We start from the raw sequence: 25,315 nt of genomic DNA, 5'->3' as shown, positions 1-25,315 counted from the left end.
TGATTTGTTTAAGGATGTTTGAGATGACTGGACTAAAACACAGTAAGACACCAAAACCCTCAAGATGATTAAAAAATTAAAATAAAACTTGAATTGCACCCAGAAAGACCTCCTCATACTGCCTTTTTTTTTTTATAATAGACTTTTTAATTAATACTGCTGTAAAAATTATGACACTTCATGGGTAAAGCTGTGTTAGGAGTAGAAATAGTTTGGTAGCATAGATGTCATTTTGCCAGAGGCTTACATTGCTGTGCTTTCCAAATGGCGTACTGGTTGCAGTGTTTTGTAGGAGCCTGTCAGTGCAGCAGCTCATAAAATACAAGGAACAGAAAAATGGTATTTTTGCATCAAAAACTGAAGTCTTTCACCTGATAATTTTTTATGTGAGCAGTTAGTACACATACTGTTTGTAGTGCACATTTTCATTTATTGAAGAAGTGTGTGGGGGGGGGAAGGTAAGATGTCAATAAAAATGACTGGCACCATTTCTTGTTAGAAATGAAACAGAATAGGTATCTCTCACTAGTTATTTTTTTTTTTGTCTGGAGTTTTTAAAACCAATTTTAAAAGGTTCTTTCCAAGGACTGACAATAGGCTGTGGCTTGGTAATCCTGTTTGTGTGAAGCAGAAGCTTGCACTTAAGGGCAAAAGAACAATCATCTCTCCTACTGTCCACATGTCTGTCACCTGCGCTGACCAGCTATCTTGAAAGTGAATACAAGAAGTACATTCGTTCCTATTCACATTGAGCAGTGCTACACAGCAGTGGCCTCAGCTGTGGCTTCTGGATCAGCAGGTCACACAGCTGTCTGTTCTTAGGGCTTTTTGTTTGCTCCATTGGGGTTGGCCAGACTCCGCTGCCCATGGAGGCATGTGCCAAAACCTTTGCTCAGCTGAGACCAAGAGCTAAATAGTCTTAGTCAATGGATTTCTTTAAGTTTGAACCCTTAGACACTTTCTGGTGTGGTACAAACTATTTTAGAAATTCCTTATGTTTACAGTATATATAAACATTCTTTATGTTGTTATTTTTCATAGGCTGTTTGGCAGCCTGTGTCTCTGTAACCTCCTACAGTGACATTCATTGCAGTTACTGACTCTTACTCTGTGGAAAAGTTACCATGACCTGGCCTGCCAAAGAGGGTGCAGACTCAAAGATGGAGAGGGGAGGGAGGAATGCTTTTAATCTCTGCTCTGTCAGTGTTGATACTGGCCATGAGGGAGAAGTAGGTAGATTACTTGCAGAGGCTTGGATAGGAGGCTTTCTTATTTTCTTCTGTCTGCTCTTAAGTAGTCATATTAAATAAATGGCAAAGGCAAATACTAGAATGCTGATCCACAGCTTACTGGGTGTATAGTCAAATTGCAGACATCTCTAACAGAACAATCCCTAAAGAAGGAAAATGTATCAACTTGTGTGGTTTATTTTATTTTATAGAATCTACATTGAGCTTTGTGTTAATTGTTATAATTAATATACCTAGCAAAGCTACTTCATTCCAGCTCTTCAGAATAAAAGCTGACGTTTAGTTTTGGGTAGGATTTTCTCAATTGTGTGGCTTAGAGGAAGCACGGAATCACTGAAAGATGCTTCCTTTATGGGATGTAATCCTAGTAGATTGGTATTCTCAGGATGCTCTGATTGCTTCCTACCTTAACAATACAGATAGGTGCTCTTCAAGAGTGATATTAAAGTTCCCTGTCAGAAGCAGTACACTTATTCACAAGCTGTGGCTTGTGGAGCACATTCAGACAACACAGATCAAAGCCAGCTTAAGAAGAGTTCTGAGCTATGCTTGGCCGGAGGATTTGGCAGCTGGGGCTTCAATCACCCATTCAGCAGCCTGGGATCACGCCTGCCTGTGTGCCATCCCGAGTTCCTTCCCCAGTCCCTCTCCCTGGGGTGCTGCCGAGCAGAAATTGAAGTCTTTGTGAGTTCAAGTTAATGTATGTGAACTCAGCAATCAATTTCCTCTGCACCAGTGCAGGAGAAGCAGCAGATGGTAAAGCCCATGTGTTAAGTGGCTATAAAAGAACAGAGCTGCAAAAACTGGGGAGGTGCCGCACTGGTGGAGGTGGAAACTTGTTAATAGAGAGTAGCAGGAAGCCTGAACAAGCAACCGTATTCATTATGGCAATAACTGGACAGTAATAAGGCATCTTGTGGGGAAAGACGAATGTTAATCTGCATTTTGTTTGCTTGGTGCAGTTCATGGCGCAGGTGGCTGTTGATTGTTTGTAGGTGCCAGAATAACACAAACAATACCAGAGGAATTCAGACATTTGAAAAGCAACAACAAAAAAGCACTGAAAGTACGTTGAACAGTCTAGCATTGATTCTTTATTTTGCATAAGCTTTCTGGGATGCATTAAGGGGCTGAGACATGGAAGTAGATGGTAGCTCTAACACAGTAGATGAAGGATGGAAGGTACGTACTTCTAAGTGGATACTATGGACCTTTTTGGATGTTCTGCATTATAAATAGTTGCTTATTGTCAGCCCTGGCTTTGGGCCCTGACTTGTGACCCCTATTGCACTTACCATTCATTCCTTTGTCTTAGAGCACTTCAGTTAATACCAAAAAGGATTAATGCCATTTATTATGTTGTTTTGTCATTCAAAACAGTAAAAACAAACAGAACTGCTCATATTCCCTCAAGGACTTCTTTGCAGACCCTTGTGTGTGTCTGGGTAGTGAGGGATGATGCTTTCAAAACCATCCTGGCAACTACTTTTGTGGAGTGATGCAGTACCTTACTGGGCTGTAAGTAGGGAGCTTTTGGCAGATGGCTTTACAAACTTTGGATGCATTTTATCTAGAATTAGTATTTCTGGCCACTGTTTGGCTCAGAGATGTAGCCGTGGACATTAAATGAAGGCTGCTTTTCTTCCTCTTATTACCAGCAAGTCACTGTGCAGAACACAGTCATTTAATTACAGTGAATTGAAGCAAAAGTTGAAACTGTAAAGAAGTGCCACCACAGACCATTAAAATTAATTACCATGGGATTAAGAAGACCCACAAAAATAGTGTTTCATCTTCAGCTGTTAATACAGTGGTGCACTGAGAAGTTGTGAAGGAAATTCAAAACAATCCCTCCAAGTTTTACCAAGATTACGCAGTGGAATCACTTGTTGCCATATGCTGAATGAGAGAGAACATCAGCCACCACCGGGGGGATTAGTTTTCTGAAATTATTCAAAGTCAAGTATCAGTCCAGTTGTTGTGGGGGGATATTGATACTCTGTGGACTGCCCTGCAGTTTGAATGACAAGTAAGCAGGTAAGTACGCTGTTTTGGAGGAAAGTGTTCCTCACCTATCCTGTTAACTCTGGAATGCATACAGCATCATTTATTTGGGAATTTAATGTAGCTGTGGAAAAGGGATTGTAGCATAGAATGTAGGATTGGAGTGAAAGATTTGGGCTGCATTTCCCAAGCAGTAGCTCCTGGAAACGATATGCAGCTTGTGGCTAGGAACAGGGCCATAGTCCTGGCCGTGACAGCAAGGGAGGCTCAGCAATGAGCTCAGAAACCTCAACCAGACATGAGCCTTCAGAGTCTGTGCTCATGGCACTGGTTTCCAAACCCTAGCAGAACCACTACAGCTGTTCTGTTTGGGTTTTGTGGGTTTTGTTTTTGTGGGTTTTTTTTCTTTTGCGGAAGAGGGTTTTTTGGTTTTCTTTCTCTGTTAGAACAGGGGAATACTTGGTTGAGTGTTTGGGTGTTGTTTTGAATGTATTATGCTCTTCATTTTTATGTAGTCTAGGAATTAGTAATAAGCTAGGTGCTGTTTGTATTTCATGGGTGATGTATCCAACCCAAGAGTCCAGGGACCCTACGAACAGACTATTCCTTTTTTTTCAAGCCATTCTCTTTGGCAGTGGCTTGAGCTGAAAGGTTTCCATGAATTAATGATTCATAGCTGAATATTGAGTCAGGCCATTAAAGTTGTCTGCTGATCAGACCCCCTTGAGCAGTTCATTAATAAAAAAGTGAAAATCCAGCACTGTACTGACTAAATACATGTAATTGCTTCAGTGGTAGGTGCTGCTGGGAGGAATCTAGCGTCCTTTCTGGAGACTGGTTTGTTGATGTATTGTATGACCCAGTTGACAGCAAGCCTGTCTTGTGAGGCACAGAACAATAATATCCTGCACAGCTACTTTGCTAAGTAATTGAAATACAGTGCCAGCATTATTTGGGACAGATATGTATTTGATAACCTGTTGCTACCAAATTGCATGATGGAAAGAACAACTTTTTTCCATCCTGAAACTTCCCTGTACTGTCCATCAGAAACCTGAGCCTGAGAAACTCTATTTCTGGTAAGATTTAAGGGTGAGTTTCTAGTTAAGGTGTTAATAGGCATATTCTGTTGCTCACTAGCAAATCTGTTTATTCTGAAGTTTGCCATACTGTACTAGAAACCTTGGCATTTATTCTATGTTCAGCATACTTTCAGAAAAGTCAGACTGTGGTGCCAAATTTATTTAAAAGTTATATTCATAAATCCAGAAAAACTTAACCAAGCGCCTCTTAGGTAATTTTAATTTCTAAAACTGGTCTCTGCCACATGATGACCTATCTTTAGAAAACAAGCACTTCACCAATCTCAGAATGGCTGAAAGCTCGCTTTTTAGCAAAAAAACGAAAGGAATCTGACAGGCCCCAAGTACGTATCAGTCTCCTTGTGGAGACTTGCCCACAGGCCCTCTGCTGTGCTGGGTCTTGCCCTGCAAAGTTAATGTAGACACCTGGAGTGGTTAGTCTGATCGTCTTTCCTACGTTTAGTTTTTCTGTTGTCTGAACTCTGCCTGAAAAGTAGATTGGCACATGTTCTCTTTATTTTTCAAATTAGTCATGCCAGCTATGCATAAAAGAACTGGAGCAAAAGCATTCCATATCCGTTGTTGTGTTTTATTTTCCAAACTAAAAACTGAATACTTGCAGCTCACGTCATTATATGCTTGTTATTTCTAATTACGTTTTGGCATGTTCCTGGGTGTTTTGTAGACGGGAAAATATATTTGATGGTTTTTCTTTAAACATGCAGCTGAAATGCTTCCATAATTAGGCTAACAAAAAAAAATATTCTGTGAGGTGGAAAACTGTTGGGAGAAATACATGTACAGATGTATTAACTTGTTCCTCTCTGACAGAGTAACTTGCATTGTCCCTTATTATCAGCAAGCATTTTGTGCTGAAGGAATAAGACTGTTAAATTTTGTATCTGGAAATCAGTCATTAAGCATATTTTGTTATTTTCAGAGCATGCAAGTGTGTGATTTTTCCCCTGCAGGTATTGTGTATGCTGCATCGTGTTTTACCAAAGGAAACTGTGGTGTTTGCATACCAGATTTCATACATACAAATTCATTAATGTACACAGAAGCAGATTTGCAGTTCCTACGCTTGAGATAAGCTACTAGCAAGCTACAGTAACTCTCCTGAAGCTGGTGGTAAATAGCAACTGCATCAGTGAAAAATCGAGAGTTTTCCAGCTGACATTCCCTTTGTTTCTTGGGATTTTATTCTCTGTTGACTGTCAGTTGACTATCCTGAATATGTGCTGGAGTATCAGAAACCTATTGTCTCCCAAAATAGCTGTGGTTCCTGACTCTGAAAGTAAATCTTCAGGCTCACCACAATTTGGAGTGGTACAGCTTTGTGGAGCACATCTCAGTACACAGGCAGCTTAGGATTGATGTGAAATATATTAGAAGGCTGTGCGTGGAAGTTGAAGGCAAGTATTTTTTACATAAGGTTGGTTAATTGGGATGCTTCTTGTTTTTCTGCCATGGAGGCTGTAGCATACACTGCAGTTTAGGGTGCCTAAGCTGCCTCCCTGGCTGGGAGCAGGTTTTTTGCTGAACTGATGCAACTTGCCCCACAGCTGCTGGGGTAGCAGGAGAGGTTGGGAGCCTGTGGCATCAAGAAGGGTTAGAGAGCTCCTTTTGGCAGCAGTTCACAGCCAGATTGGTTTTGGCTAGGCATGAAGCTACCTGCTGACAGCCCCGTGTACCGCATGCTGCCAGCCTTGTTGCAGGGCTGGGGCTAGAGGAAACCTTTCAGGCAGCTGGAGCCCCAGAACAAAGTGGCCACCTGCAAGGTGGCCCAGGTTCATTGTGAGACTCGGAGGTTTGTTGTCATGGAAAAAGAATCTGAGAGCCCTACAGTCAAGGCATTGCGATCAAAGACAAACCTTGGGCAGGATTTAGTTGTAGCAGTAGATGGGAAATACGACCAAATGGTGGCTGGTCTGTCCAGGTGATACTTCGTAAGTTTGTTAAAGTTGCTGAAGAATATTCACATGGTGTAATATTACGTATCTGCACTAGATACCTGAATTAGTCACCTACTGTAGAGATTCTACCGATTATGATAAGCATAAGACCTTAATTCAGCCACCTCAGTTTAGTACCTGCTCTTCAGTGCTGTGTGCAGAATCTCCCTGGTATGTGCCATGCTGTGATAAATGGGAGCAGACTTTTGGCTCAGGGGACAATAATTTATTACTAATACAGTGCCTTATCCATAGTTTGCAATTCAGTCAACTATGCTAAATAAATATGAAGATACCTGCCCTAGAGAACTGTCAGGCGGCATTCAGGAATGGCAGGATAATTTATAGTGCTGAACAAAACAAATACAGTCACATGTGGCTGCGCTGTGTGCTGTTTACTTGTGCTTGTAATGCGTTTTTTGTTGGCTGTATGCCTGCTGAAATCTGACACTCCCAGTATTAGTTGCCTCTTTGTGCCCTGCTAAAATAGCTGTAGGAAAGTATTTTTATGAAATCCAAGTGTTTAAGGGAATTTTGAACACAGCCTGATGAGGTATGACAGTGAAGGAATCCTTGAATATTCAATTTAGAGTGAAGATAATTAATCTCTTCTGTGAAGTATATAGGGTTTTCATTATAAGCTTGCCTCTGACTGGGTAAAGCAAAGTGGTATTTTCTGGAGGAAAAAGAACACAAGTGTTCAAGAAGCCAAGCCAGTTAAATCTTTTGGGTTGAATTAGACTAACAGTTTCATCTCTTAGAAGTAGTTGGGACTATATAACTTACAAATGCTGGGCTGGTTAAACACATTTTAATTAGAAATGAGTTTTTCAGTCTGAAGCATGATTTCAGGGAATTAAAAACTCCTAAACAGAAATAATTTCAAATAAAGTCAGATAGTAAGTTTGAATATTCTCAAGTATATTCAAATTAATCAAAATACATTTTATTTTGTATTGCATGAAATGATACGAATTGACTAGAAATAATGAAAAGAATAAAACAGTCCTCCTGTAGGATTATATAGCAGTATGAATAGAGCCAACTGATTTTTTTTTTTTTCATCACACAGAAAGGATATGCTACTGAATTGGTTTTTGCTGTTAGGCTAACTGCTGTCAGTTTTCTTTTATAGCTAAGCCATTGTTCACATGATGTTTCTGAGGATATTAAAATGCCTTGAAATGGATAGAATTTTACTAAATGATTATTTACTGATGCCAGGTATTAACTGTAGAAGATAACAATCTTGGTTAAGGATTACACTAGGCGTGATGCTGTTGATACCATGTGTGGGGACACATCTCTTTGTCTTCGAAAGAGTGTGCAGCGTGGTAGGGAAGCTGTCACCCCTCATGCAGATGGGAGAGCAGAGCCCCAGAGCAAACTGCAGCAAATGAGCTCCACAGGGTCTGCAGAGGCTCTGCAGCTCTTCAGGGCGTTTTGCTTTGCTTAATTTCCTAGCTGGAAAGTTAATTAACAAGCCTTCTTCACTGCAGTCAGTGCTCATGACAGCATCACAGCCACAGCGAGTCAACTGCTGCTTCCTCTACAACAGCCTCTCCAGGCTGCAAAGCTTTGGGCTTGCCTCCCTTCTCCCCAAAATGTCTCTCATCTCTTCCGTAAGCCACTCTGAACCTTTCTCTGCTAGTTAGGTTTTCCAAACATCGTATGTTCATTGCTGCCTTCTGTGCACTCTTTGTTTGGCAACAGCGCTGGAAAAGAGAAGCAGCCCAAAGGGAAAGTGGTGTATGTAGTCCTGGGAGTGGAGCAACTAATCACCTCTCTTGCGTGTGCTGCTCCCATTAATCACTACAGCATTCCTGGTGCCTGTGAGACAACGGGAATTTATCACTGACTCACATTCAGTTTGTGGTTCACCGCAAACACAATTTTTTTCCTTCTTTTTTTTTTGGGGGGGGGGGTGGGGGGGTGGGGGTGGGTGTGTCTCTTTTTTTGTTTCGCCTTTTTTTTTTTTCTTTGCAAAACTGCTGTCTGCCCTATCAGTCCTTACTTATATTGTTCAGTGGTAGAACATGACACTGACATTTAATCTTATAATAAAGCAATGACAAAACTGTCTTGAATCATGGGAAATCCCTATATGTAATCAGTTTTTTATTTGGGTTTTGCTTTTCTGGTGGGGGTTGGAATTTTTTTTGTTTTAACACTGCCTAGATTATATGTGCCTTCGAAGAAGCTTCAGGCTGAAAAATGCTTCAGTGAAATACACAAAATCCATTTCCAGGTTAGGGGTGGGCATAACGGGTTTCGATTTTACTGTGGACCTGGACAGGTCCCGTGGCTGCGTTAGCGTGGCATTGGAGCCCTGCTGCTGGCACTGTCCTTTGTGAGAGCAAACGCTCAAAGTCCTGTTTGGTTTGTGGTCAGTAAAGATCCTGGCACTGCTTTTTTTCATGGGTTAAGGGGTTAACTGTAGTGGCCAAACTAAGCTTCTGACAGTATAGTTTCCCCTTTGGCTCCGACTGCTACTTGCAAAACTTTGCAAATACAGCTCCTAAGCTGAAAGGCTGGTTTTCTCCAGCTAAAGGGTGAGCCTTTCTAAGAGCTTTTGCTCTCCCTGAGGTATATTGCAAAATGAGAATGTTCCCTTTGTCTCTGGCATCAAATCAGGTTTGTAAACTTTGTTAACCAAAGAAATACTGAGTTCATATTCCAAAATACTTGGAATCTGGTTGTTGACTTTTGGGTACACAAGGCCATTGCTCTCACTCAGTGCAGTTTTGCCCTTAAGCTTCCAGATGATCCCTGTACACATTTTCTTGTTTATTCCCTTTTCTGTCAGAGGGCTTGTTCCCAGAAAATCAAACATGAGCACAGTTTCCAAATTGTGCTGAGGGTGATCACTTTCTTTTGCTGTGAGAGCGGTTAATGGGACAGATTGTGGACATTTTACATGTTACTGATTTTTTTAGCACTGCAAATGGGAATATTTGAATTACCAGAGATGATGAATGGATGGGGTGCACACCTAGAAAGGGAGATTGGCAGGTAGGATGCGAGTGTGAGGTTTATCTGGGAGTTGTTGCCTGTAGGGAAAATGGGAAGGGGTGGTAGCTGGGAGGGACTGTGGCAGACGGTACTCACCAGCAGTGATTTCCTGACCTTCACCCACTGTCCTTGGCACAGCTTGCTGCCCCTCTGTCCTCCAGTCCATCTCCTTCCCTTGGACATCACAGCTTCTTTCTTCTTTTAAAGTTGACCTCGGTGCCAAAAGGTGAGCTCCCATTGAACAGCCTGCTTCTCTGTCTTGGCTGGGCTCCCACTCTGGGTTCTGGATTATCTTTTAATTGTTACCTTCTTGGTTTGGAGGGGGGGGGGGGGGAGGGCGGTGATGGAAGGGACAGAAGGCAGTACCAAATTATAAGGGTGGTTTATGAGATTTCGAAGGTGAAACTGCTCAGTATTGAGGAATAATGCTTTGTGTTTGTACAGCGTTAATGAATTTGCATTCCATTTTCACAGTGACAGCTCAGATACAATTACTCTGCTCCATAGGCTGCTTAGATGAATTCTGTATATTCAAGTGAACTTTTTAACCTGCTAAATGAATCACATGGAAAAAATTAATGCTAGTTACATTTAATTAAAAATTTACAAACCAAGCAGTAGAGTGTACACAAAGGCAGTGTTACCCTTTACGCTTAAGCTAATCAAGGGAAGCCTTGTGGTTTTTTGAGAGGTGAAGAGTATGAGCTTCTGCTACAGACAACTCACTGTAATAAAAGGTTGTTTTTTTTAAAAAAGGATGCTGTCCACTGGAATATTGTGAAATCCAGAAATGTTTAAAAAATGCCTGAGTGGGGGTATAGCCTCCTTTTCTGTTTGGTCTTGCGAATTTCTTAATTATGTCATCTTCAGAGGATTGGGGGGTGGTTGAAAAGAGTGCATATAGCAAGGTTCATTCTGTCTGGTTTACTCCCTGTATAACTCCACTCTGTTAAAGCATCTTGATAGAGATTCAGTCTTACACTTAGTGCTATAAAATGCCCGAAAACATATCATTTAGAAGGAGGTGCAGTATGCTTTTCTCTTGCTTTTAATAAAAGTTTATAGCCTGCCTTGTTGCCTACAGAATTTCTCAAATGTGACTCCTGAAGGCTGAGGCCCCAGAAGAAATAAGAAAGGTCATTTTTAAGCGCAGTTTTAAGCCAAACTCATGAATGTTGAATGCCTGTGGTAAGCTTGGTGAGTCAAATAACTTCTTAGCACAGTCCTATTCGCTGCCTTTGGTGTATGAGTGCTTCAGCTACTTGAAGAGAATGGAACAGCATCTCTTCCTACATACTCTTTTTCAACTTGTGAGCAGACTTACAGATATACATGTTACAGATACACATCTGTGTATATCTCTCATGCAGTGAGATTTCTAAACATAAGCCGCTGCTAAAATCACTCATGCTGATGAGATGGCATGCATGTCACTGAACAGGGTTTCATGTCTGGGTAGTGCTAAGGGAGAGCAACAGGGCATGTTTTAGCATAGAAATATTGGACAGGCTGTTTCAAGGGCAGGGAAGGGACAGGAAGTTCTTAGCAGTTGAACTACTGTGTAGGACTGACTCATACTTGTTTATATATTTAAAAAAAAAAAGTTTTCTTGTTAAAATAAGCAGCGGTTAAAATAAGTAGCAGTTAAATTATTTCAGGAGAAAAGAGTGTGCTCCCGATTAATAGGACATTACCCAAACATTACCAAAACACAGGAATTTCAGAACATTTCAGAATTAAGCTGCTTTTAAAAGTGAAGAAATCGTCTTCCCGTCTGTTCTTTCTACTGTTTCTTTAAGCAACAGTTAAACCCTGTGACTTTCAATACCATTTGCCATTGGGAGAAATGTGAACACCATGCTGGTAAACAGTTTTGCCTGTTGCAGTTTATAGGCACATTCAGGGTGGTGATAAATGGCTTCTATTAAAGAGAGAGACAGTTATGTTTAGTTGATTGTAGTGGAGTGGTTTATGCCTTTTTAATTGTTCTGCCTAAGATGTTTTCCTCCTCAGACACTGCACTAAGACATGGAAAAACATGTAAATGAATGTAACAAATACTAACAGCGTTCTAGAGCATTCTTCTCTCACAGGGAATGGTACCAGTTAACTCCTTCCGATCTGTGGCTCATAATATTGCATCCAAACCCAAATCCTTCATGTCCTGATAGCCCAGAATAGAGGTTTGGGTTCTTACTGTGCAGACTGTTAGCTGTAGCTGGTAGGCCCCCTTAGTAGGTTTGAGTTGAATGCAGCTACAGTTGTGCAGTGATATTTCTGTGTTTGTGTAACTGGCGTGCTTTGTAATCATCAGGACAACCTGTTGGAAAGTATGGCTGACTTAATAAGTGTGTTTTCTGATGTTTGTGTCTGCTGGAAGAGGGATTTGGAGAAGGGAGGAGAAGGAGTTACCGAGAAAGAGAAAAATGACTCAGAAATACTTGTCCTCTTTTCTTTCCCGTGTTTGGCTATTTCCATCGTAAACTTTGGAGTGATTGATGCCTGTCTGAATAGGATTGAGGATGTGAGGTAACTCTCAGAAAGTGAAATATTTTGCAGTTTTTAACCTCCTTACTGCACTACATTTAAACATGCTACATGCTGTCAGAGTTTATTAACCATGAAGGATGTTTGTCTAGTTCACACTGACTGGATTTATGATATCCTGCCTTTTTTTCCAAGGAGAAAAAGAAACACCAATGTTTATTCTAATTTCTGAAATTGCTAACATGATTGTGTTTATCCCACACTAAGTATGGAAGATGAGCTCCCCCAGACTGTTAAAGTTGCTGTGCATTAAGAAGTGTGTGCATTGCACTTAATGAAGTAGCACTTAGCTTTGCTAACATTGCTCTGGAGCAATACGGAGGCTCTTTTAACACATGAGTGGATTCCCAGAACTCTTGCTTTGTAAATAAGGTCTGTTCCCAGCAAGTCCTAATTGATAGTGACTGTTAATGTAATACCTGCTGGCTAGGCCTAGCCTTTACTAAAAGAGTTCTTTGAAACTTACTTATTGATTGAGGCAATCAATTTAGTTTAAAAAAAAACCCTCAAAATAACAAAAACAAACAAAAAAACCTCCCAGACAACCAAACAAAAAACCTCCACAACATTAATTTGGCCTCAGTTTTCTGATTTTTTTTTTCTTCTTTATTTGGTTGAATGAGTGAGATTAAAGTCTCAGAACCCTTGTCTGCCTTTTTATTTGTAAAGCATTTGGTGGTTTTGGTTTTACGTGTAATGATGGCTCCAGGAATTATGATTATATGGATATTAAATAATCTTACTTTCTGTGCAGGTTGACCAAAGGCTGTCCAGAAACAGATGAATAGAATTTGCTGAACTCTTTGTATCATCAGTTCTATATAAACTAATTATTGTTTATTTATTTGTCCAGAAGGTGAGGTTTAGTTGCAAGGTTGAAATGGCATTCCCCTCTTGCTCTCAGTCATTAGTACTCTGTATTTGCACAGTGCTGTACAGACATCAAGTATTGAACCCTTGTCTCACCATACTGACCTTAGCCAGGTCTGCTGCTGTCTACAGAAAGGATGGGAGCTGTGCTTTGATCCTTCTTACCTCTACTATTCTCTTAGAAACCCAAGGTTTGTTTTGATTGCCATTATCAGAGAATGGATAATGTTAAACATAGATCATCCAGCAGTGACATTCACCTAATGTTTTTCTGTCACCCTGTCTTCCTTTGCATACATTTCAGTAGTTGGATTTCTATGATGAATTACTTAACCATTGGAAAGTAATCAGCTTTTGAAGGGGTACCTCTTTTTATTCTCCTTTTGTGTATTTTTACTTAAAAGTGATGCAGTTACAATTTTGCACAACTTGTACTAGATACTGTACAAATACTCAGCAGAAGATAAAACTTTACCGATGAGTTGGAAAATGGTAGTCTCTAAACGGATGTGTGAAAAAAATTTGATTCTTGGTAAAGTTTTTATTAATATATAATTATTATTCTGTCTTAATTGCTGTGTGTTGTTTGCTTTGTGCTTCTGACTGCATTTTAGTGTTGCTTTTAGTTTGTATAGTGCAGTTTTATCTAGCACTACACCAGTAAGGGAGACGTACACGTTGGAAAAATAACCATACAATTTAACCGAATATTTTAGCTGGATTAATTTAAACTTAAGTAACAGTTTTTAGTGAATTAGATTGTGATTTTATGTGTTTTCTTACAAAGGGGTTGTTTGTGCTGCCTTGGAAGCTTGTTTGTGCCCTTACTCACTTTGTGTATCCCAGCTGTATTTGGCAAGGCAGTTGTACTCTGAATGTTTTGTTACAAGTTTATCAGCTAGTTGGGATAATCTGTCAGTCCTGTATCTGAAGTGGACACAAGATTAGTGTGGTTCAAAATTTATAGCTCAGCATGTGCTTTACAAGTGACTAATCCAGCCAATGGAGAATTGCTGCAGTTGTAAATGTTCTGAGAGACATATAGTGCAATAAAATAATTAAGCCCACAACTGGTCCATTAAAAATTAAGCATTGGTATAGCATAGAGTCTTTTGCCGTGTATGTAGTCATAAAACTGGAAGAACAAATTCCACAGTGCAGTTTTATTTTACCTTTGCTCTGTAAAAAAAATAACCATTATTAAGCATTTCTTTCCCAGCTGTTGTTACAGACTAACATATTAATCTGTAATGTATTTGGTGAGAAATGTGCTTAATAAAATATACCCTTATTTACAGAAAAGTAGTTAAAATATAATAGAAAATTATAAACATTTTGTAGTTCTTTTGGACATCCAGTAGTGTCATAAACAGTTTTGAACTTAGGGATTTTGTAGACTGTTAAAAAAACTGTAATATTTTTCAGTCTCAGAATTTTGCATTCTGCATATTCTGTTGTCTGTTATTCCCACCATGCCCCTTTATGGACCTCCATGGTTTTAGTCTTTGTTAATAGTTGCTGTTTGTTAATAAGACTGCATCTCTGCTGAAAATGGCTTGACAGGTGGTGTGATTGACAGCATTCAAGACTAGTAGAGAAATCTGTATTTTTCTCATGATGTTAAGTTATATTTGTTTCTTCAACACTGCAACTCCCCTTTGCTTCACTAGGATTCCCTCTTGCCAGCACCATGGGGTTGTGCTGATGTTAAGCAGTGCCAAGCAGTACTGTCTGGTTGTGCATCCTGCCATGCCAGGAGTATTTTTCAACAAGTGGTTTTGCTGAACAGTCTTGCTCTTGATTTTCATCCTTTTGTGACTTCTGCATGGGAGCCTCCTTGGATGTTGTATTTTGGGAAGCCACAGGATTATTGGGAGTGAGGTCAGGAGAGAGAAGGCAGGGCTGCAGCATTCCTGGTGTCATACCACAGCCACTTAAAAATGGCGTTGCTGCATCCCTCTGAGATTGGTGTCTAGGGCGGGTGGAAGTGGCTGCCTGGGAGCAAAGGGTTGGTACCATAAGGATGCCTGGGACTGTTCCCAGAACTGGGAACCAGCTGGTGCAGAATGGCCCACTTCTTTCCTATCAAGTTGTGTTGCTCTGAAGTCATGCTTAAGAACGGTTTCTAACGGCTGGTGCTTGACCCAAGCTGAGGGTTCTGCCAGACATCATAGTAACATTTTAGCTCTAGAGATAACCAAGGTTCATGGGAAATGGATAAACGCACTTGCAGGGAGACTGTGTCTGGGAGCATTCTTCTGCAAGGTTTAGTTTAGGCCCAGCCCAAATGGGGAGATGGGCAGATACTAGTTCTTTTTTCCTCTTCGCCTTTCCATATGGAGGTCAGTATGGCTTCAGCAAGCTCATGATTAAGACATGGATAGACCTCTGATGTTTTGAGTGAAAAGCTGCAGTCATCATGCACATCAGTAATGAGCCCTATTGATGGATGAAGGGATGTTGGCATGGATACTAAGGCCAAACTGGCCAAGGTTTTTGAGCAGAAGGAAGGGCTTGACTTGGAGGAGATATCATAGAATCATAGAATAGTTAGGGTTGAAAAGGACCTCAAGATCATCTAGTTCCAACCCCCCTGCCATGGGCAGGGACACCTCACACTAAACCATCTCACCTAAGGCTCTGTCCAGCCTGGCCTTGTGCACCGCCACGGGTGGAGCATTCACAACCTCCCTGGGCAACCCATTCCACCTCACCGCCCTTACAGTAAAAAACTTCTTCCTTATATCCAATATAAACTTCCCCTGTTTAAGTTTTAACCTATTACCCCTTGCCCTATCACTGCAGGCCCTGATGAAGAGTCCCTCCCCAGCATCCTTATAGGCCCCCTTCAGATACTGGAAGGCTGCTATGAGGTCTCCATGCAGCCTTCTCTTCTCCAGGCTGAACAGCCCCAACTTCCTCAGCCTGTCTTCACATGGGAGGTGCTCCAGTCCCCTGATCATCCTCGTGGCCCTCCTCTGGACTTGTTCCAGCAGTTCCATGTCCTTTTTATGTTGAGGACACCAGAACTGCACACAATACTCCAGGTGAGGTCTCACGAGAGCAGAGTAGAGGGGCAGGATCACCTCCTTTGACCTGCTGGTCACGCTCCTTTTGATGCAGCCCAGGATACAGCTGGTTTTCTGGGCTGCAAGCACACACTGATAGCAGAATGGCTTTTTAATTTCAGTTTATTTAAAAAAAAATGTTCTGCTGCATTTTGTGACTTTCAAGGGTGTCTGGGTCATCCATAAAGATGGATGTAACATCATAAAGACAGAGTAACAAGAAAGCCTGGAGAGACAAGGAAAACTCGCTGATGTGTGATGAGGGTTTTCTTGCAGTGGCTTTGGCATGGATTTCTATACAAATAGACCACCTGACAATGCACACCTTAATACTAAGGGTCTTTTTTCCTCTAAATCTGTAATGAATTGTCATCTGTGGTTCAATCTGTGGGGCAGGGACCTTGTGTAGAGACCTGTGGCGGTGACAGTTTGTACTGCTGATGTTGCCCAGTCAGCACTGTCAAGAGTACACTGAAGAAATGGGTTTTTGTATTTAGAACCTAGGTACATTTGGGGGTATGCTTGTCTAATGTTTTTACTAATTCTGTGTTCAGCCCTCCCTTTTATTGAAATTTCTTTTATTGTTTTTCAGAGGCTTGCTATGAGAACTTTCTCCACATGAAATGTGAATCCAGTTGTCCCTGCTAAAGTGTTTTGTTTTTGTTGTCGGGTTTATTTCTCTAAATTTAAACTCTCAGATGGACCACCATGGCCCTTCACTTTACAAATTCTGAAGTTAAGCACACTAAGTAGGAAAATCTACAGATTTCCAGTGACATCTTGACAGGGAGTAGTTGAACTTCAGAATTACTGATTTTCTGGTATCTGTAAGAAGGCATCAAAAGAACTTTTTTTTGCATATACTGCAAATGTCTGTTGTATTCATTTAACTCAGTGTTCAGTGAATCCCCTGATCACGTGCAAGAAATGCTTTTTTTTCCCTCTCCACTGATGTATAATTTGGGTTCTGAAATACTTTTTGCTCTTGACAGAACCCGAACATGAGCCACAGCTGAATGGTATTACATAAGGTGTACAGAAGCATTTGGATGGCTACTTGATGTGTCTTACTCATATACTTAATATTAAGGTTAGACTAATGAGGGAACTATTAGAGAAGGAGTTGGCTTTGTTATAGCATGTTGTGATGGTCTAGGCATTTTCACCTAATACCTAGTTTCACCTAATTTTCACACTCTTTTTGCAGTTCCTTGATCCTGTCTACACTCTTCTTGATCAAGTTTAAAATTTCAAGTTTATAAAATCCTGTCTAGATACCTTTTACAGCAGTGTCCAATATCTTGCATCCATAACATTTTCCTATAACTGAGGCTTAGCTCAGTGTGCTTTTCCAAAGTATTTCAATTTACATAGGACTTGTAAAGGATGTGATTATGATCCAAGAATTCCGTTTTTGTAGTAACATAGAAACTTATTTGCAGGTTTGTAAGTCATTACACAACAAATTCATAATCACACAAAGCTGCTGTTTTTAATAGAGACTTTCTAATAGAGATGCTACCCAAGGATTTTATTTTGTCTTTCTTGTTCTTATTATGTTGTATAATTGGCTTCTGGTAATATCAAACCACTAGGAAATTTCTCTCAGTAACATAATTACTCTTTAAATGTTTTAATTCAGTCTTAGCAAGGTCTGCTTTCCCAGAACCTAATATTTAACAATGAGACACTTGGAATCATGTGTGTGCCTTGCTGTAATTTTGGCAGTTGATGCAGTGATGTGTTCACATTGGAATACCTAGGGCTTGCATCGCTTCAGCTTTTGATGACCAGCACTGTCACTGGGTAGTATTTACATCTAGATGTACATTTACATCTATCTACATCTACAGTTACAGATCATAATTGGATTCAAAAGCTTATAAATGCATGGCAGCTTTCTCATAAGATTCACAACAATCCAACTTTTGTTAAAAATAAAATAACATCCAAGCTAAAAATCTCCATGCTTGGCTTTAATTTTCAAGGATTTCAGTACATGAGCTTTTGGGTTTATAATTGCTTTTATTCATTATGTATTAGTTACTACTGCTACTACTATGACTACTAGCATATGCATATGTAGAGTTTATACTGGGGGGAAACTACAAAGCAAAACGACAAATTTTGATGTATATTGAACTTAATGGGATGCTATTTAGAACATCATGGCTAGATTAAGTGTGAGCTGTATTTAGCAGCATGAGTTTGCAGTAGGAAAATACCTGAAATCAATCAAGTTTTTGGAGGAGACCTATCAAAACTCCTCGGGAAATTGTGCAGAAACCTCACTGGATTATACTGTCTGTAGGCTACTTCTGCAGAAGCTGATACACTCTTGATGCCTCTGGCGCCTGATGCAAGTGCTGTCTCCCCATACTGTGGCTACCAGCATGTGTCCCTAACACAGTCTAGAGAGAGGAGAGAGATCACTGTGCCATGGTGCAGGTGGTGTAACTATGGAGTTTTTCTCCTAAGCAGCTTGGAGGATGGAGCAATAATAAAGAAATCATGCAATTCTTGTTGGTCCTATTTGGTTATCGCAAGCCCAGTTTCTATAGATGGTGGTAGATCTCTGCCTTTTCTGTAGATGGTGGTAGGTAAATATAAGGTATGAAAGCTTTGAGTTTATTCATACTGAAGACCCACACTTAAAAATTCTCTGTTTAAATGGAGTTTTCTTGTCTTTATTTAGTTCTGTTGAATGACAAATGAATATGCTGTTGCCTGTAAGTAGTGTTTTGTTTCTAAAGCTGGCAGCTAGCAAGTAATTTGCTTTCAAAGTAGGATGGCTTAAATGGAAGGGACTAGCTAAATAAACTGCTTAATGTAATGTAGAAATACCAGGACTTTTTGATGGAAGTGAATACACCTAAAAGTAACTGTCAGTGATATTAAACCAAAGGATAATAATTTGCATATCTGCAAAATTCTTTGCATATACTTTAAAAATACCTGAAATTCATTATCTCAGCAAAGAATAAAGACCAAGACCAAGAGTTTTTTTAGGATTTAGACTAGAAATAACCCAAGGATTGCAAGTTTTGCTCTGGAAAACCGCTGATAGTTCTGGGGGCATGAAACCTTTGTCTCCAGAAACATAAAAACATTTATTTGTCAGGCTCGTAAGTGGCACCTAAGTTGTGGAATGTGCACACTTGTGAGACATTCTTCTCTTTAATACTATGTACTTCTATTTTTAGCTAAACACTGTATGAGGAGGTTGTGAATACCTAATATTCTCAGTCAGAATAAAATAGCTACAGGACAGATATAGAAGAACAAGAAAAGGCCAACTAAATACACACACTTTATGGCCTGATCCTGTTAATCTTAAACTAATGGAAATTCAGACATCTGCTTTATCTTAACCCACCAATGCTGGCAGCTTAAGCATTCCACTTTTTTTCACAACTGGAAAAACAAATGCCACTTTCTAAATAAGGAGACAGCAGTTAATTCTTTCAGCAGTGGGGTAATAGATTATTTCAACTTTACTTAGAGTTCAGTACAGTCATATGATTGCTTAAACATCTATTAATGCAGAAATATAATGCATTGTTTCTGCTCATGCGTATTATCCCATTTGCTTCTAATGCATAATTTTCTGTCTGTGCCTTTGCTGGCAGGTCCTAGAAGGTGATATGCGTTTGCAGAAGAGTTTGGATTACTAGTGACCTGTAACGAGGGATGTTTTTTTATGGCCATGCAGGTTGTTGGCTTTTTCTTGGGTTTTGGTGGTGGGATTTTTTTGAGTCTGGAATTATGACAATACAGTTCGACCCCCTTCAAAGCAAGGGCTAGAGTAACATACCCCAGGAGACTTAGCGCTGTGCTTTTGGTGTGTGTTTTTTATGGCAGTATTGTTAAGCACCACACATTTGGCATCAGGGATAGCAAGCCTTGGCACTCAGGACAGACAGGACAGACCACGCACAGGAGAAGAGTGGTGTGCAAATGAAAGCACCAGTGAATGGCTCAGTGTCACACAAGAGGCCATTGCACATTCAATCCATAGATGAGCCTGTGTCCACTTGGGTGAATAGGCAGTGTGTTGCACTGCCACAGGCAAAGGAATATTTTGGGTTTGAAATGTATTTCTGATAGTTGCTCACCACTGTGATAGACAGACATTGCCAATAACCACGCTAAATTGTTAGTCTGTATTGTTGGTTTGGGTTTTGGGTTTTTTCAATTGAGAACCATTTTATTCTGTAGTTTATCAGACTATTTTAAATATATATTATTACAGGCCAGTTCTGTTGCTTAACTTAGAACTTGTTCTTCCATGTTATAGCAGAACTTTATAAGCAGTTAGACTAGTTTACAGTGTTTCTTCAGTTTGTGTTTCTTCCCTGAAGCAGAACTGCAAAGTTCGGCTTTAAGAGACAAACCTTACCTTCACCAGTGGATCTTTTTCTGAATGGTGGGTGTGTTGTTCTTCTTCCTGTATTGACTTGGTTTACTTAAAGTTGACATTCATATAAACTGCTCAAGTACTTACATATGTAAGCTTTAGAGAAAATAAGGGAAAGTAATTTGAGCTCTTCACTTGAAGACTGTCAATAGCCAGGTGGGTTTCTATGATACTGTATTTCTTCATTGTAATTTCAGCTTAGCAGGGATCTGGTCGTAACACAGTTGCCTTCTAAGGTAAGCCCACCTGTTTGAGGCTTTTTTGAGTTAAAGCCAAATTCAGTATCTGTTGATGCTTTGAAAAATAGCAGTACTCTTTGGATGAGCACTGCGCTTGTGATAGTAGTGGTTTCAAGTAGTTACTTGATTTTTATAGTAAAGCAGACCTGCACAGCCACCAGCTCATAGTTTATTTAATTAAAGGCAGATTTTCAAGAAACACAGTTACATCTCTGTTCAGGTGGTAGCTACTGATGATACTGTTTGCAAAATCTTCACTTTATTAGAAGACAGTTACAAGACATGTTCTGCAACTGCATTTGCAAAAGAATTGGTGGTCTGTTTTAGGCAGATGTAACTTGGGCAAGCCGCAAGGGTAGCTGGATGAGATCCAAGCCCAGAGTAAACAAGGAGCAAATATACCCCTGAGGAGTTGGTGTCTCTCCAGGGTCAGAACCACAATAAAACAAACGTGATTGTAAAGGCACGATCTGAGCGGTAAGGGAGGGTCTAAATGCAACATTCATCTCGCATTTCGCCCACAGCAGTGCAGGACGGCATGTAAATGTGACTGGTGTCTCCCGTTGTCATGATGCCATTTTAGGGTTCCTCTTGCTTAGATAGGAAAAGATTTCCCTCAACCACCAGATTTCTTCACTGGAAACCTTAAATCTGTCATTTATTAAACCCAAATTCCTTAGTAGAAGTGCTAGGTGGCATTTTGGTGGACCTTGCTTTTTTTCTTTGTAGTTATTTCACAGAGTAAATACTTCTAGGCTGCCCACTTGGTGTGATTCATCATTTTTTTCCCTCAAGATGATGTATAAAGAAACCTTTCTTATACATCCCTCTTGCTTCACTAGAGTGAAGTGACACTTATTGTAACATTCTGTGTTCTTCAGAGCTCCATGTCAGTCATGTAGAATTAACTTATTAATTTTGCTGACAAATCTCTCCACGAAAGTGAATGGAAGAAGTGTAAGAAAAGAATGACCTTTCAGAGTTCTGTCTGATTCATTACTCATGCTTACAAAGGGATCTTGCCATAATTCGTGATCCCTAACTTGGGAAAGAAGCAGGTATGTGACTGCTGTTAGCTTTGGCAGTAGGCATCTTTGTAGGTTAGAGGCTTAATTAAATTTTTGAGAGCCCAAGGGGTTATTTAAACATCCATGCAATTATCTTAGTGTTCAGGAATTTTACATGTTTATTTTTAAAAACCTTTCTTCCTTAATTTCTCTTCTGGGACTGAAAAGAACAGATTGACATACTAAAATTGGTTTATTTGCATTAAATGTGTATTATGATAAAGGACTTCTCACTGTGGCTCAGAATAGGAATTATATTCAGAATATTGTTGCTATTCCTATTCCCTGCTGAATTTCTCCATCTGGTAATATTGCTGTTCAGGAAGTGATAACATATGCATGTAACAAGTTAACTGTAAAAGCCCAAAATGGGCAATTTGATTTTGCTACTAATATAATAGTAGTCAAGCCCTCTGGTCTGCGATTGCCAGCTTTAAATTATCGTGGTTGTTATAAATCATGCAAGGGGATTATGGGAAATAGAGCTTTCAGCTTTTCATTACAAATCCCCATTTTCTGTCCAGTGATCTAAGGGGGAATGACAAACAGCCAGCTGTCTAATAGACTTACAGACCGTTACCCTCAGCACTCCTGGGGATAGGAATGGGAAGAAAGATCATGCCTGAATTTTGCAGTATCTTTGGGATCATAGTGCTTCTTACTACACAGATTAATAGCTAAGAACTGAGTCCACTTCCCCACGTAACTGCTGCATAAGGGAGGCCTGGCAGTTTTCCATGTTAGGAACAGTGCATATTTTATACATGCATAATTGGCTAGTTAGGACTGAAGACAAAAAGAGCCTTTTTTAGGTGTTCATCTTCCCTGTGTGAGAGATGTTTCTCCTTTTTACCTTTAGAAGTATAATCAAACTCAAGCATTCCTCAACTAATGTGTTCTCTGCCCCCTTGTAAATACATGTATGTACTGTCAATGGTGGGCACGTCAGGACCCTGGAGCTACCTGTATGAACCCTTTGGATAATCACGGGAGAGACTGTCACAGTCTAAAGACTTCAGGCAGTGTGTAGAGGGAAATAAATATCAATTCTAAAATGAAGTCATAATAATTTAAATTTTCAAGCTTTTCATTTTACATCTTTAGATATTATCAGTGTTGTTACCTGTAGGACTAAGGCACAGGCTTTTCCCTGGAGACCCTGTTCCAATTGTAGATACTCTACACTTGCTGTCCACTGACTTTGGGGGGTTCAGGCTGCTTCTTTGGGATTGTTTCTTCCCAGGGTGTTTAACAAAGTGACACAACAAGATAATTAATTTTTGATTAATGAGCTCTGAGCTAAGAAAAAGGAAGAATTTAGTCGGTAGGTGACTAAATCGCTGGCTCAACTTCTAGCCCTGCTACATCTTTTTTCCTATCTAAAAATGATGGGAGCTCATATGAGTAATGTTAAAATCACTGTTCCTGTGGCTGAAGTTATTTGAGTTAGTTGTAAGACATTCCTAATGTTTAACTCTGACCTGATCCTTCCTGTGGCCTGTACTACTTAAGCACATCTGATGGTCATGATACGTACGTATGAGAGTCAGGATTTCTGAAATGCCAGTGCCTACATCTGTCACGAATATGTCAAATGTTCTCAGGTTCCTACTCTTGTTTCTGCCCACCAAGCTTATCTTGACTACTTTCTGGTTGTACCCACTCTTGTTTGGAGAGGAGTCACTGCGGCAAGAAGCGCTCTCAGCTTCCAACACTGCTATTGCAACCTGAGCCGCTGGAGGCAGTTTATTTCTTTTTTTAGACCTCTGAGTAGTCAGCTACCAAAGTAAGGTGTATTTCATAAAAGGGTCAAATCACTGATCACTCAAAAGTTACAAGTCATAAAATCATCAGAATGTTCTGATATTCAAGATGTGGTCTGAGAACTTAGTGCTACTTTAGGAGGAAACAAAGAGCTGTGGAGATGCGTAAGTCTTGGGGGGGATTTATCAGATCTGTGACAAAATGCTGATTATGATACTTTTTCCTTTAGAACCATTGTTGGGAGTTTTCAGTCTGACAGTGATCTATTGTATGACTTGTGCTGCCATGGCAATCTAACTGCTGTCCACTGTTCTGATTTGTTATTTTTGGCGAGGGAAGGTAGCATGCACCAGAGTTACGGCGAACAAGTTGAACTGAAATTTGTTTGAAATATGATCTTTTTTTAAAGTAATGTTTCTTTTCAGTAGAACTTTTTTTTTTTTTGTTGTTTATCTGTATAGATCACTTGTTTTCATTCTGAGTTTGGTATTTTATTTTTAAAACTTACGTTCAGGTTTGATTTCTAGAAAATTGACTTTGTTTGTCTTTATGCCTCATACAGAACTGCTTACAGAATTAACTACTTGTCAGTAATCTTTTCAGAGACTCACAGAAAAACAAAATTAAACCTGTGATTCTTCAGTCTGGATTCTTGTACACTGACAAGATAAATTAGAGCTTCATTAAAATGATGATTCAGTAATTAAAAAAGAGTATTCAGAGGAAAGGCTCAGAAAAATGGATGAAGTATAAATGAACTCTGCATTAAACTTACCATTAAGCAGAAGAACAATGAATCATAAATTGCATCTGTATAAATGCACATGCTTTCTGTGGGGAGACAGTAATTGTTGTGCCCAGAAGCATTCTCTGTAGCATCTCCCACTCAGTTACTGTCAGCATCAATTAGTCCATTATGATGAAAACTTCTGAAATGATCTGAGGTTAAAAAGACAGTTAAATATACAAACACTTTGATAAACATATCTTAGAAATGCAAGAAAACTGAAAGTTATGTCCTTTACCATCAAGTTGTAAGTGTTCCATAAGGAAGTTACTAGAGATTATCTGATTTGGCATACAGTGGTATCTTCAGGGATCTCTTGTGATACCTGCATGCTGAAGGGGGAAGAGGAAGTACTTTCATTTCTTTTAACTGAAAATGTTAAGTGCGTTTATCTGGTTCTCTGTTGCAATTATTTGGTACCTTTTGTTATATGGTACTTTTCTGTCATGTACTGTATAACCAAACATGAAAGAATTGCTGAGAAATACATAAGTTTATATATGTAAACACAAAAGTACATTTATATTCCTAATATAGTTTTACATTGGCTGCAGGCTGGAAGCTGTTTGAATCCTGCCATCAGTGGTCATCCTGCCAGTGCCTGAAAATAGGCCTCTTTGGATTCCTGCGTCTGATTTAAGATTGTTGATTTAATATTTTTAGAAGAGAAAACAAGCCTAAATCATTCAAGACGTAATTGGCTGAAAATATGAATTGCACAAGATGCATGTTCTCACTTGGCATCTCAGGAGAAACACACTCTGTAGGAATTCTCCACCCCCCTGCTGTGTTAATTTTGACCACCACATGCCCCCTAAAAAATTCCTGCAGAAGATACTCTTTGTTGCCTAGTTAGCCACATGTAAAGAAATCTTACGTTTTGGTACTGATGCTCTTATAGTTGGACTCCCATTTTGCATCAGATTGTCTTCTGACTTTACTGAAGTGTTTCAAAAAAGAACCAAGGAGGCTGTGTGGATGCAAAATATGCAGGAAAATCAGAGGCAGGACTTAAGAGAAAATAAATGATAACCATGATGAGAACTCACAGCATGAAACACATGTGTGATACAAACGTGCCATATACGTATATCCTGCTTTTAAAATAGAACCAAGGAAAAATACAGAAGTGACTATATAGCGACATACATTAACAAATATGTCACATGGGAAATCTCTCCTGGGCTTCTGTTCCATGGGTTTTGTAGGCTAGTAATGGCACGAGTAATGTTTATTTGAGATAAGGAGCTGCA

The 25,315-nt window shown here is 39.8% G+C and overlaps 1 protein-coding gene across 5 annotated transcripts in view; it reads left to right on the top strand.

The window, feature by feature from the left end:
• Positions 1 to 25,315, top strand: part of GHR (growth hormone receptor) — a 129,997-nt gene that overhangs the window by 8,058 nt on the left and 96,624 nt on the right. The window contains exons 1-2 of one of the 5 annotated variants that reach the window (XM_065662420.1): positions 9,147 to 9,303; positions 9,442 to 9,529. The exons of 3 other annotated variants lie outside the window; for them this stretch is intronic. The gene's annotated coding sequence lies outside the window, so the exon portion shown is untranslated. Of the gene's footprint in view, positions 1 to 9,146; positions 9,304 to 9,441; positions 9,530 to 25,315 lie in introns of those variants that run through there. One more of the 5 variants, XM_065662421.1, reaches the window with a different exon arrangement.

This window comes from Lathamus discolor, chromosome Z (genome assembly GCF_037157495.1).
Source record: "Lathamus discolor isolate bLatDis1 chromosome Z, bLatDis1.hap1, whole genome shotgun sequence".
Classification (NCBI taxonomy): Eukaryota; Metazoa; Chordata; class Aves; order Psittaciformes; family Psittacidae; genus Lathamus; species Lathamus discolor.
The sequence above is the reverse complement of the archived record's forward strand: the minus strand, read 5'-3'. Positions and strand labels throughout refer to the sequence as shown.